Raw genomic sequence first — 14,223 nt, 5'->3', positions numbered from 1 at the left:
TGTGTGTGTGTGTGTGTGTGTGTGTGTGTGTGTGTGTGTGTGTGTGTTTCCACTCTCAAGCTAAGAAAGAACAGCCAGCCAATCACTCAGAACCACAATCTACTCTGTCTGCCTTCTTTCCCCTTCAAATATATAATTTTCAGACATATATATGGCTTATATTTTTCCTGGAAAGGTTTCATCCTTTCCACAGTATACTCAACAGGGTGTTCTTGGAACTCTTCAGCCAATGAAATCCGTGCTTATGTCCCCTTTGGCCATTAACTTTTATAAGTTTTGGTTTAGTTTTATATGGTTTATAGTGTTTGATGGGTAAATGTCAGAGATAGATGGCTTTCTCCTAACTTTAGTACAAATACAGATACTCAAGACAGTCTTAAATCTCTTAAATCCAGGCTATTCCCCTCCAGGAAAAATACAGAGTAATTTATGTTTTTGATAAAAATTTTAGGTTTTATAACCATCTCCCCTTTATTCTTATTGTATTTAATTACAAAATAATGGACTTTTCCACTCAGAATACTCAAATTTCTTTTTAATAGTGTTCTTGGAGATTGAGACTGTGACATTCATCATGCTATCCAAAGAAAGGAAGGAAAGAAGGAGGGAGGGCAGAAAGAAAAAATAGCAAAGGAGGGAAAGGAGAGTGGAAAAGAGAGGAAAAAAGGGGATAGGAAGGAAGGAAAGATGGGTGGATGTGTTGTTATCACCTGTCCGTTTTGGTGACTGTATCATCACATCAGCAGGGGAAATGCCAAGCTGTGAACCCCTCATCTTTCTCACTAGTTGTTCAGTAGTGGATTCATTTCCTAGGGCTGCCATAACAAAGTACCACAAACTGGGTGGCTTAAACAATAAGAAATATATTGTGTTGCAGGTCTGAAGGCTAGAAGTTTGAGATAAAGGTATTGGCAGAATTGGTTCCTTCTGAGGGCTGTGAAGAATCTGTTCCATGCTTCTCCCCTAATTTCTGGTGGTTTGCTGGCAATCTTTGGTGTTTCTTGGCTTTGCTGGGTGCATCACCCAAATCTCTGCCTTCATAGTCACATGGTACTTTCCTGGTGTGCATGCCTATGTCCAAATTTCCCCTTTTTTAGAGATTTTGTTTATTTATTTGAGAGAGAGAGAGAATGAGAGTGAGCACAAGCAGGGGGAACAGCAGAGGGAGAGGGAGAAGCAGAACCCCCCACACACTGAGCAGGGAGCCTGATGTAAGACTCGATCCCAGGACCCTGGGATCATGACCTGAGCCAAAGGCTCAACCAACTGAGCCATCCAGGTGCCCCTCAAATTTCCCCTTTTTATAAGGACATCAGTCACATGAATTAGGGCTCACCCTAATGACTTCATTTCAACTTGATTACCTGTGTTATTTTCTATCTCTAAATAAGATCACATGCTGAGGTATTGGGGGTCAGGTTTTGGGGGGTTCACATTCAGTCTATAACAAATAGTATATCTTTTTTTGTTATAGTACAAAAACTTTTAAAGCATTTGAAGTATGGTTCTCTTACTGCTGTCATAAACCAACATAATTCAAGGCAGTAGGGTATAACGCCCTATCCCTCCCTCCAAAATTAGTAGTTAAGACATCTCTTTATCAGTGGTATCTCTATCATTGCAAATAAACCTCTGCTAATTTTTAGCAGGTCTACAGAAAATGTGGAGATGAACCTGAAGAGATGAAATGTCTCTGACACCTTCTTTCTGAAAATTGGAGTTCGGTAGCATGTGCTGATTGAAAATGGAGGGTGCTTTCAATCCTTTAGTTTATAAGGTTCTGGTGTACTAGAAGGAGCGACATTAGTTTAACAGACCAATAAATGTCTAACTATAGGTAGAAACCATTTCATTAACTGAAAAACAAATAGAATTTTGCAGATTATAAAAGATGTTTTGCAGTTTGTCTGCAAGTCAGAAATGTACAATCTCAAAGACTGGTTGGGAAGAGATGGTTTGTTTGAGTTTTGTCAACCCCAAGGATATTATTTATAAATGTCAGTATCTGTGCTTTGCCTGCATAAAGTAGATCGTCTTTTGTTCCAGTCCAAAATAATAGATGACTGAAGATCCACCAACCAGTAAGAAGGATACTATAATATGACACTTAGTGAAAATATTATAAATCACAATATGCATTTTAAGCAGCACATTCTAAGATATTTTATATGTAGAAATTGCCACATAATAAACAGACTATGGGAAAGACAACAAAAGGCTGTATCCTCAGGCGAAGGAAAGTTATGATGTAAATTATTTTACCAGAAGAGATGTGGACCTAGATTAGTCTCATTTGCGGCAATGACAATCAGTTAGGAAAAGGTAAAACTTTTGAAAATAGACATGTACATAGTCTGTATAATGACACTTCTAGTGTGTGTGTCTAGTCAGGAATTATGTGTACTTTTTTTCCTGTGGCATTCTTTCCTTCCTTCCCTTCCTCCCTCTTTTGTACTATATGCCTATATAGGCTGTTGTTTTTTGCTGTATTCATACAATTTTTTCAGGAACTATTTAATGAAATACATTACATGCTGGACACAGTGGTAGGTGCTTGGGATATAATGCTGAATAAAACAAGGCACAGTTCCTGCTTTTCTGGAGCTTACTTCTAACTGGAGGAGACTGACTTCCATAGCCACGGAAGTGTATGTGAAATTGTATCTATGCTAAGCGGTATGAGTAAGAGGCCCATGTTGCTGAGTGTCCATAAGTAAGGGATTTGATTTCTTTAGAGGAGCCAGGGAACGTATTCCTCTAGTGAAAACACTGGAAGGAGTTGTGAGTAAGCAATAACTAGGATAAGGTGAGAGGAAAGGACTTTGGACCCAGAGAGAACAACATGTGCAAAGGCCTTGGGCCAGCATGAAATCCAGCAAGTTATAGGGATGGGAGGGGAGAATGAGGAGTGTTTGAATGCCATGTGGAAGCAGGGGAAGAACTGTTTAGGGTTTCCAAAATCCTAATAATAGTAGTTTTATTTTAAAAGCATTAGGTTCTTAAGTAAGGTATTGATATGGTCATTTCAAAATATCATTACTGTGCTGTTTGGAGATACATTTGGAAAGAGGTCATCAGAATGATTTTGTAGTAGTCTGAGAGAGAGATGATAGTGGCTTGGGATGGCATGATTGTGTTGAAGTTGGAGGGAATGAGCCAATTAAGGGGGTAAAGTCAACAGCTCTTGGTAATGTGTCAAGGATGAGGTCTAGGTATCTGGTACAGGCAATTTTTCTGATGGTCTTGCCATTCAATGACACAGCAAAGGCTGAAAGAAGACATCTTTTTTGAGGAAAGAGAGGTATTGAGTTATGGATATATTACATGTGCAATATATTATGGAGGTGTTGAATTATGGATATATAATATATTATGCATATTATATATTTTGGGTATATTAGAATATATTAAGACATTCAAGAGAAACTGTCAAGTAGACAGTAGGCTATAGGGACCTGGAGGGCAGGACCAAGGTCTGTGTTGGCAGTATGAATTTGTGAACCATCATATAGATGGTACCTGGGCCAAACCATAGTTTAATTAAGCTTGTGTACTCTAGCATAAGAATGGATGAGAAGAGGCTAGAATAGCACAGGGAACAGTCTTCCAGTGTTTGACACTTTTTCCTAGATAACCAAATTGAGACCCCTCCCCCATGTAAATGGCTTATGGAAAATGAGATTGTTCTAAGGGAAGACTTCTTCAGTGCTGATAAGCACAACAGGAAGCTTTTCTTGAGCAAATATAATTGGAAGCTTTAGACAAACTCTTCCAGAAAATATAAAAGCCCTTAGCTCCCCAGCATGCCGTTTAGCAGTCTCCACTTCAAGATTGATAAAAAGTCACATATTTTAACCTGTTACCTTATATGAAGAAGAAAAAAATAGGGACAAATATCATGTCAGCATGACTTATATGTTTTTTATTTGAGGTTCTCATGGGCAGATACATACATAGATCAAAGACTGTGTAGATTTCTCAGAATCAATTATTTTTTATTTTATTTATTTAAAGAGGAAGTTTATTTCCAGAATTAAATTATGTAGCCTCTGTACTAAATCCTAATTTAAAAAAAAAGATTTTGAACATCACTAAAGCTATTTATCATTATATTCAATTTTTCTTTGGTGTCTCATCAAATAAAGTTGAAACAGAGGTATTCATGTTTCTTTGCTATTGAGGTGCTCTTCTAAATGTTTGGTTAGAGACTAATCTGAATTATTATTGTGTGAAGCCATCAGTTTGCTGTCATATTTGATATACTAATGTAGGTCAGTGACAAAACAGCACTTAAAGGTACTGGTAGCTAATAGGAATATATTGACATGAGAACCTGTCAAAAAGGCCTTTAATTAGAAATTAAGGAACATTTGATATATGTCAAAATAGCTCTGGATTTAGACCCTCAGGTCTCGATCTCAGCCCTTAATTAAAATGGAGGCATCATCTGCATAATAACATTTTTGGCTTGTATCATTCCTCCATTATTCATTTTAGTTATTGAAACTTCAGTATTGAAAATGTCATTTTATAATTGTTTAGATATGTCTTTGAAATTTTTACAAATGTTTGGGGGTTTTTTTGAGATTATGGTAGGGAAGCAAATACATGCTTTGAACTCTGAGTATTAAAATATATTTCTAAGAATGCTGATTATGTGATTAATTAGATAAAAGCCTATCTGAAATACTTCTCTGTAGATGTACCTACTTGTTATTCACTGTTTTCTTATTTTTATTTACTTAAAAATGGTTTATGATACTAAGTAATTTATCCTTGAAAAGCACCAGTTTCAGTGAAATTTTCAGCAATAATTTTCATTTATTTACTTATCAATGGGCCTCAAAAAGAGAAGTTTAGATTTGTTCACAAATTTGATCATTTCATCATGTGGATGAGTTAGTGTCATTTTTACAGATTTTTTTCATTTTATTTCATGTAAATTATTGGGAAGAAAATGTAATGATTTTACTAATCAGCAGTAATATTATTCCTTCAATGTTTGTTCCATACATGGAGATTTACGGCTGTCAAGGACTAAAACTTTGAATGCCTAGTGCTATGAGCCAGGCACTGATGTAAGCCTCAGATATACATTATCTGATATGATTTCTGCAGCAGCATGAAGTAAAAAGTTTTATCATCCCCCATTTTATGCTTGAGGAAGGTGAGACTATCCAAGATTTTATGCTAGTATTTCCAACCCAGGAAATCCAACTTCAAACCCAGTACTTTATTTATTTATTTATTTAAAAGATTTTATTTATTAATTTATTTAGAGAGAGAGAGAGAGAATGAGAGAGAGCATGCACACCCTCACATATGGGGGAGGGAGAGGGAAAGAGAGAATCTCAAGCAGACTCCAGGTACAGCCCTGAGCCCAATGCAAGGCTCGATCTCACAACCCTGAGATCATGCCCTCAGACGAAATCAATAGTCAGACACTAAACTGACTAAGCCACCCAGGTGATCCTAAACCCAGTATTTTAAATTAGCAACATTAGAAAGATTCAATTCTTTTATCACTGGAAACTGTTTTTATAAGGATTTTATTTATTTATTTGAGAGAGTGATAGAGAAAGAGAGAGAGAGAGTGAGCACAAGTGGGGGGAAGGGGCAGAGGGAGAGGGAGAAGCAGACTCCCCACTGAGCAGGGAGCCCGACATGGATCTCCATCCCAGGACCCTGAGATCATGGCCAGAGCCGAAGGCAGTCTCTTAACCAACTGAGCCACCCAGGCACCCTAGAAACTTTTTTAATTAGAGGAATACATATATACTCATTGTTCATTATTCACCAATAAGATAAAGCAGGTGTGGGAGAAAATTATTTGTGGCAAAAAGTTCCTCTTGAAAGAATATCATTTTTCTTTGCTTAAGCTTTTGACTTTTTTAGTTATTGGTTTAAGTTATGTTGATAATGTAAAACTGTAATGTTGACGTTGTGGAAGTAGGTCCCTAGGGGAGTGGGCCAGTAAAAGAGGGGGTGTAAGATGATACATGAGTGATGGTTCATTATAGGGGACCTGGAAAGGTAGACAGAGCTGGCCTGAATCATAATGAGCTTGGTCATTCATTGGATTTTTGTGTATCAGACAGACTTGGCAGGGCAAGAAGAGGGTGGGATATTTGAAGTCCTGAAATATAATTTAATAAAAGAAGACTCTAAATCAATTTTTTAAAATGGCTCTAAGTTCATGGGAACAGACATCGTGTGTCCAGACAGACATGTGTCACCATTATCCACTGAGATTAAGAGAATTAGTGCAGTTGTGGAACGGAAGCGAAGTATGTATATTTCTGAAATTTTTGAAAGCTTAAGATTTAAAAAAAATATAAGGTGGATGATAATATTTACTAATAATTGCTTATGTTTCACATTGCATGATTTAGAGAGATGTTTTTACTTTGGTTCTTATGGCACCAAGTAATTTAATAAAAATACTTTTTGCCTATCAGTATATAAATGATAATTTTCTTTCTGTATTCTGTTTTCTCCCCCTAAATTCCAAAGATATAAAGGAATGTCTAGCCTTTTAAAAATGAAGATGCAACATGGCAAAATGAAACACGACAAAATTTGTCTTTTAGGGTAAAGGTAGAAATGTAGTTAAAACTAAACTTTGAAATTTACTAAGTTTCACTGAAGATGTTTTATTTTCTTAAATGGAAATTAAAAACATACATTTTCGGGTTTTAGAGAGAACTAGAGATTGTCAAAATCACATGTGTTACACAGGTTCTGGTGTTTGCTAAACTCTCAGTCCATGAGAGTATTGTCCTAGTGAAGTCTGACTAATTCTTCCTTAGTGATAATCGCTCTTCTGCTCTGTTCAGAAAGGGACTTTGGGTGTGGGTCACTGTCACACTGATTCCTGCATTCTGGGGTCTGAAAGGCATTTTTTCTGACATGCTGAGGACCTTGTCCTTCTTGGGATTAATCACAAGCAGCGGCAGTGATTTCTCAGTGGAGAGAAACAATGGGGAATTGGCAGGCCAGATCCGAAAAATTCTCTGCCTGCCATTGCTACTCTTGGAGAAGTAAATTGAAGTTTTCATTTTTGGCATATTCTGTAGTAAATCTCATTTGTTTTCTTGATGAGCTAGACTGGAAGAAATAATGGCTGTCTCTAAATACCCAATTTGTGATTAGGGATGCAGCACAATGATGAGACTAATTTCATTTTAGTTAGTATTTGCTGTAGCTTTGTAAGTTCTTTCCAAGAAAGCTGAAAAGCTCTTTATTTCAGAGAAGGACGAGTGTATTTAGGTATACATTTCAGTTCAGAGGGGTAAAAAAAAAAAAATGATGTAATCTGTACCTGTGGCTTTAGGAGTCCTGATCTCATAAGATACGATGGTAATTCATAAGAGGCAAGGAAGATGTGGTTCAAAGAACCTTGGAGGGTTCACTGAGCGCATGATAACATGGCTTCTGACATTATTGGGAGGAAGCCATTTCACAAGTTTGATTTAGAAGGAGAAGGCCTAATCAAAGGTCTTAAGGATTAAATGCAGTCTTCTCGTGAAGTGTTATAATAGTTTCTCTGTCTCCTTCACTGTGCCCCCACACTGACTCAATGCCCATAAAGAACAGTGCCATCTACATCTGAAAGTAATGATGTACTATAAGTTGGCTAGTTGAATTTAAATTAGAAAAGAAAAAGAACAGTGCCATCAAAGCAAGAGTGTTTATCTCAGCTTTTTGTTGTTGTTGATAGTCTATGGCCTAGCCCCCAATGTTTCTGGAATAGTTATTTTTTATTTTTCTAAAATTTACTAATTAGAGACATGATTCAACCCTTAGTTGGAAACAATTTAGAATCCACCACAGGGTCCAATAGAAAACCAAGAACTTGCATATAGCAAATGACATTCCTACCCAGGAGGGGGAAAGTGCAGTTCCTCTTAATATTTACCTTCAAGTTGGGGTACCCAGCTTAGTTCACACAAATTTTCTGTGAGCAAATATAAGATTAATGAAATATGTGATGGACTTTCAAATATTCCCAAGGTGTAGGTCAACTGTATTCCCCCGAGAAATACCAGGAAGAACACCGTGAAGGGCTTGGGGTGAAAATGTCCATGAAGAGATGGTAGGACGTATATGACTGGTGGTTGACTCAGACTTGTTCCTCTCTGGCATACACATAAGAGGTTGTCAAATGTTCTATTTGAAAAAAAAAATGTCAAAAACCTTAGATTCAGTGAAATGTGTATTGTTTCCTCTATAAAACATACAAGGGTCTTTGAAGTTTTAGCCATATATTAATAGGTTATGCTTCTAGGTGAAAACAAAGAAAGGTATTTCTGATGAAATCTCAAAATGCAAATGTAGAAGCCTTCATATAATAAAATTTAAAATTTTTATACTGTTTCATTTAAGAAAAAAATAGGACACAAAAATGTCATTTTGTGGAAGATATTTTAGATTAATATTTTGCTGTTATGTGTTCAATTTTCCATAAAGTTAGTACCCTGATTGGAGAATGATATATAAGATAGTTCTTTTACACAAAAATATTATTGCTACTATTGTTTTAACATTACAATTTAAATTGCATTACTGCTTTTACTGTTTTAACATCAAAATTTAATGTATATAATTATATTATTATTGAAGGTCATTTTCTTCTCCTTCCTATTCTTTTTTTGGTGTTCTTTATGTATTTCACCATTTTCCCCACATTCCTCCCCTCTGGTACCCAAAAGTTTGTTCTCTGTATTTTAGAGTCTTTTTTGTCTCTCTTTTTTTCTTTATTCATTTGTTTTGTTTCTTAAATTCCACATATGAGTGAAATCATATGGTATTTGTCATTCTTTGACTGACATTTCACTTAGCATTCTACTCTCTAGGTCCATCCATGTTATTGCAAATGGCAAGATCTTACTTCTTTTTATGGCTGAGTAGTATTCCATTATATATCTATACCACCTCTTCTTTATCCATTTATCTTATGGATGAACACTTGGACTGCTTCCATATCTTCACTATTGTAAATGCTACAATCAACGTAAGGGTGCATATATCTTTTCAAAGTAGTGTTTTCATTTGCCTTGGGTAGGTACCCAGTAGCGGAGTCAGTGGAACATATGGTAATTTTATTTTAAATTTTTGAGGAACCTCCATATTGTCTTCCATAGTGGCTGCACCTATGTGCATTCCCATCAACAGAGCATGAGGGTTGCTTTTTCTCCACACCCTCGCCAACACATGTTATTTCTTGAGTTTTTGATTTTAACCATTCTGACAGGTGTAAGGTGATATCTCATTGTGATTTTGATTTGCATTTCCCTGATGACTGGTGATATTGAGCATCTTTTCATGTGTCTGTTGTCTTTTCATGTTTGGTGTAAAAAAGTGGCTCTGTTTCATTCTTTTACGTGTAGCTGCCCAGTTTTCCAAGTACAATTTGTTGAAGAGACTGTCTTTTCCCCATCATATATTCTTGCCTCCTTTGTCATAGATTAATTAACCATATAGACATGAGTTCATTTCTGTGCTCTTTGTTCTGTTCCATTTATCTATGTGATTCTTTTTGTGCTAAGATACTATTTAGATTAACTTTGAAGTATATCCTTGAAATCTGAAATTGTGGTAACTCCAACTTTCTTCTTCTTCTTTTCTTTTTTTAAAAGATTGATTGATTGATTGATTTTTAGAGGTGGGGGTGAGGGACAGAGGGAGAAGGAGAGAGTGAATCTCAAGCAGACTCCTGTTCAGCACAGAGCTGGACACTGGGCTTGATCCCACAACTCTATGATCATGACCTGAGCTGAAATCAAGAGTTGGACACTTAACAAACTGACCCACCCAGGAGCCCCTAACTTTATTATTCTTTCACAAGATTACTTTGGCTATGCAGAGTCTTTTGTGGTTTAATTTTAGTAGTATTTGTTTTAGTTCTATGAAAATTTTTGTTGGTATTTATAGGGATGGCATTAAATCTGTAGATTACTTTGCGTAGTATGGATAGCTTATCAATATTGACTTTTCCAATCCATGAACATGGAATATCTTTCCATTTGTTTGTGTCATCTTCAATTTCTTTCATCAGTGTTTTAAAATCTTCAGAATAAGGTCTTTCACCTCCTTGGTTAAGTTTATTCCTAGTTATTTTATTTTTTTTGGTGTATTTGTAAATGGGATTATTTTCTTAATTTCTCTTTCTGCTCCTTCGTTATTAATGAATAGAAATGCAATAGATTTCTATATATTAATTTTATATTCTGAAACTTTACTGAATTCATTTATCAGTTCTAGTAGTTTTTTTGGTATAGTCTTTAGGGTTTTCTATGTAGAGTATCATGTCTTCTGCAAATAGTGAAAGTTTTACTTCTTCTTTACTAATTTAGATGCCATTTTTTTTCCTTGTCCATTCGCTGTGGCTAGGACTTCCAGTACTGTTTTGAATAAAAGTGGTGAGAGTGAACATCCTTGTCTTGTTGCTGATCTTAGAAGAAAAGTTTTTCATTGATTTTAGCTATGGTTTTTCATAGATAGTCTTTATTATGTTGAGGTGTGTTCCCGCTAAACCTACTTTGTTGAGGGACTTTATCATGGATGAATGTTGTACTTTGTAAAAAGCTTTTTCTGCATATATTGAGATACTCCTATGGTGTTTATCCTTTCTCTTGTTGATGTGATAGGTCACGTTGATTGATTTGTGAATATTGAACCACCCTTGCATCCCTGGAATAAATCCCACTTGATCATGATGAATTTTTTTTAATATATTGTTGGATTTGGTTTGTTAATATTTTGTTGAGGAGGTTTGCATCAATGTTCATCCGAGAAATTTCATGCACATAATTACATTGTTATTGAAGATTATTTTCTTTTGATGTCAAACTTTCTTCTGTCTTAAATAGTATCTATTGCATATAAACAGATCAGTTTAAATTTTTAATTTAAACTCTGCTTTAAATTCTTGGCTAACATTAATCTAAAAAATCATATCACCATCTATTATTTAGAAAACATTAATAGCTTCTTTCTAAAACTAAAGGCTTCCAGGTTTAATTTTTTTACCTTACCTTGGGCTCTGGAGAGTCTTTCAGGGAAGTTCAATTAATTTGTAACAGTGCTGCTCAACATGTACTGAAGATACATAATATGCAAAATGTTCAAAACCTTTCATATTAAAAGTCCATCACCAAAGTCATATGAGGTAGATATGATCTTTTTAAAGATGTTATTTATTTGAGAAAGAGAGAGTTCATGCACACATGAGCGGGGGGAGGGGCAGAGGGAAAGGGTAAGAGAGAATCTCCAGCAGACTTCCCACTGAGCATGGAGCCTGATGCGGGGCTGATTCCAGAACCCTGAGACCATGACCTGAGCTGAAGTCAGCCGTTTAACCAACTGAGCCACCCAGGCGCCCCTAGATATGACCTTCTTTTGATTAAATCTAAAATAATCAGTAGGGTCTTAGTACTTTTATTTTTTTGGTCTAATAAAAGGAATTTCTACAAATATAAGATAAACATTTTATTTTTTTTATTTTATTATGTAATCACCATACATCACATTGTTAGTTTTTGTTGTAGTGTTCCATGATTCATTATTTGCATGTAACACCCAGTGCTCCATTCAGTACATGCCCTCTTTAATACCCATCACCAGGCTAACACATCACCCCACCCCCTCCCCCCTAAAATCCTCAGTTTGTTTCTCAGAGTCCATAGTCTCTCATGGTTCATCCCCGCTCCGAATTCCCCCCTTCATTTTTCCCTTCCTACGATCTTTTTTTTTTTCAACATATAATGTATTATTTGTTTCAGAGGTACAGGTCTGTGATTCAACAGTCTTACACAATTCCCAACGCTCACCATAGCACATACCCTCCCCAATGTCTATCACCCAGCCATCCCATCCCTCACACCCCATCCCTTCCACCCCCCAACCCTCAGTTTGTTTCCTGAGATTAAGAATTTCTCATATCAGTGAGATTATATGATACATGTCTTTCTCTGAACGACTTATTTCGCTCAGCATAATACCCTCCAGTTCCATCCACATCGTTGCAAATGGCAAGATTTCATTCCTTTTGATGGCTGCATAATATTCCATTATGTATATATATACCACTTCTTTATCCATTCATCTGTCAATGGACATCTTGGCTCTTTCCATAGTTTGGCTATTGTGGACATTGCTGCTATAAACATCGGGGTGCACATACCCCTTTGGATCCCTACATTTGTGTCTTTGGGGTAAATACCCAGTAGTGCAATTGCTGGATCGTAGGGTAGCTCTGTTTTCAACTTTTTTGAGGAACCTCCATACTGTTTTCCAGAGTGGCTGCAACAGCTTGCATTCCCACCAACAATGTAGGAGGGTTCCCCTTTCTCCGCATCCCTGCCAACATCTGTCATTTCCTGACTTGTTAATTTTAGCCATTCTGACTGGTGTCAGGTGGTATCTCATTGAGGTTTTGATTTGGATTTCCCTGATGCCGAGCAATGTTGAGCACTTTTTCATGTGTCTGTTGGCTATTTGGATGTCTTCTCTGGAAAAATGTCTGTTCATGTCTTCTGCCCATTTCTTGATTGGATCATTTGTTCTTTGGATGTTGAGTTTGATTAGTACTTTTATTTTATAGCTCATTGAGTAAAGATGAAAAATTATTTCTCTCTACTGGATGGGAATATTGTGTTGACCAAATATAAGGGTTGAGGGGAAAGGTATAGGGGAATAAGTTCACATTGATGCAGAAATAGTATCTAATTAAAAGTAACCAATGAATCAGACAACTCAAATAAGCTAAACACTTATTGATTGATTGATTGATTGATTGAGCTCAACGCTGATTTAAAATAATCTGTATGTTGTTTTTGTATCAGAGTATTGCTAAATTTGGGATTACTTAAATGACAACAACAGAAGGATTTTAACTATTTTTTGAGGAAATTACTAGAATAGACATACAAACTGAACATTCTGTTTATGTACATGTTTGGATATGTGTTTATATTCATGAGTTTGGGAAGTATATTAGTGGAATGTAATAAATCTGTATTGTTTTGAAATGTACAGTAAGGTATAATTTCATAAGATCCTCATAGTTTCATGGAAGCAAAGGCAGATAAACTAAGACTGAAGGAGAAGTAGAAAATCAAAATAATGACAAAAAATTAGCAGCTTACCACATTCTGTTTTCCTGCCTTATTCTTTTACAGATACAAGCAATAGGCAGAAGCCAGGCTTTTGTGGTCTGAGGACAGCGAAGCAGGTGCAGAAGGATGGCTTAGAAGGTGTACCATTATTTCTAATCACTAAACTGCCAAGGAAAGATGAGAGGAGGTCTTGATGGGAGACTAAATGCTGTTTTTCTATCTCCATTTTTAAAATATGGGTTCATGTAAGCATATTTATGTGCTGTGGGTTTAACTTGGATTACATTTTTACAGAAGAGAGTAGGTAGTTTTGAGAGATTTCTGATATGTGGTACAAAAGTTGGCAAAGTTAAACTTGTAAAAGAGTAAATAGAGGGGTGCCTGGGTGGCTCAGTCAGTTAAGCATCTGCCTTCAGCTCAGGTCATGATCCCAGGAGCCTGGGATCAAGCCCTGTATTGGGTTCCCTGCTCAGTGGGGAGTCTGCTTCTCCCTCTGCCTTCTGCTCCCCCTGCTTGTACTCTATGTCTCTCTGTCAAATAAATAAATAATATATTTTTTAAGAAAAGAGTAAACAGAAAGTAAAAAAGGAAGGAAAAGAAAAAAATGGGATTTTAGGGAAGTTAGTTTTAAAAGAATGATTAACAACCAAGATCTATAAAAGTAATTTTTCCTCATAGAAGACCTAACATTATACTTTCCAGCTTACTGAAAACAATTAAATATGTTAATTGCATATATTTTAGTAACTTCTCAAGACATACTGGTAAATATTTTAGTATAGAAGATTATCAAGTACAAGAATTATATTTGACTACTTGCTGACAAATAATATCTAAAACCTAAATGATGATCTTAAAGGTCAAAGTGACAACTAGAATAAAGTTCAACTTTGACCAGTTTTAGTAGGTTACTCTATGTGTTAGATCCAGAAGTAACCTTAAGTTTAAAGTATTGAAATAGAACAAAGATTAGGAAAAACTTTATATCTTGTGGCAAATAATACTTGCATGTTAATAAAGGCTCTTGACTGAAAGGTTTGACGAAAAAAAAAGAATGATGAACGTTAGTAGAAAATAGTATGGTATTGCAAAAAAATCGGTTATG

At 35.9% G+C, this 14,223-nt stretch overlaps 1 protein-coding gene across 3 annotated transcripts in view; it reads left to right on the top strand.

Moving 5' to 3' along the window:
- The window catches only part of MDGA2 (MAM domain containing glycosylphosphatidylinositol anchor 2), a 799,761-nt gene that overhangs the window by 319,995 nt on the left and 465,543 nt on the right, over positions 1–14,223 (top strand). The gene's annotated exons all lie outside the window — the stretch shown is intronic.

Source organism: Callorhinus ursinus, unplaced genomic scaffold (assembly GCF_003265705.2).
Source record: "Callorhinus ursinus isolate GAN/ISIS: 27379988/994484 unplaced genomic scaffold, GSC_fseal_2.0 scaffold8, whole genome shotgun sequence".
In the NCBI taxonomy this organism is placed as follows: domain Eukaryota; kingdom Metazoa; phylum Chordata; class Mammalia; order Carnivora; family Otariidae; genus Callorhinus; species Callorhinus ursinus.
This window is presented reverse-complemented; position numbering and strand designations above follow the sequence as displayed.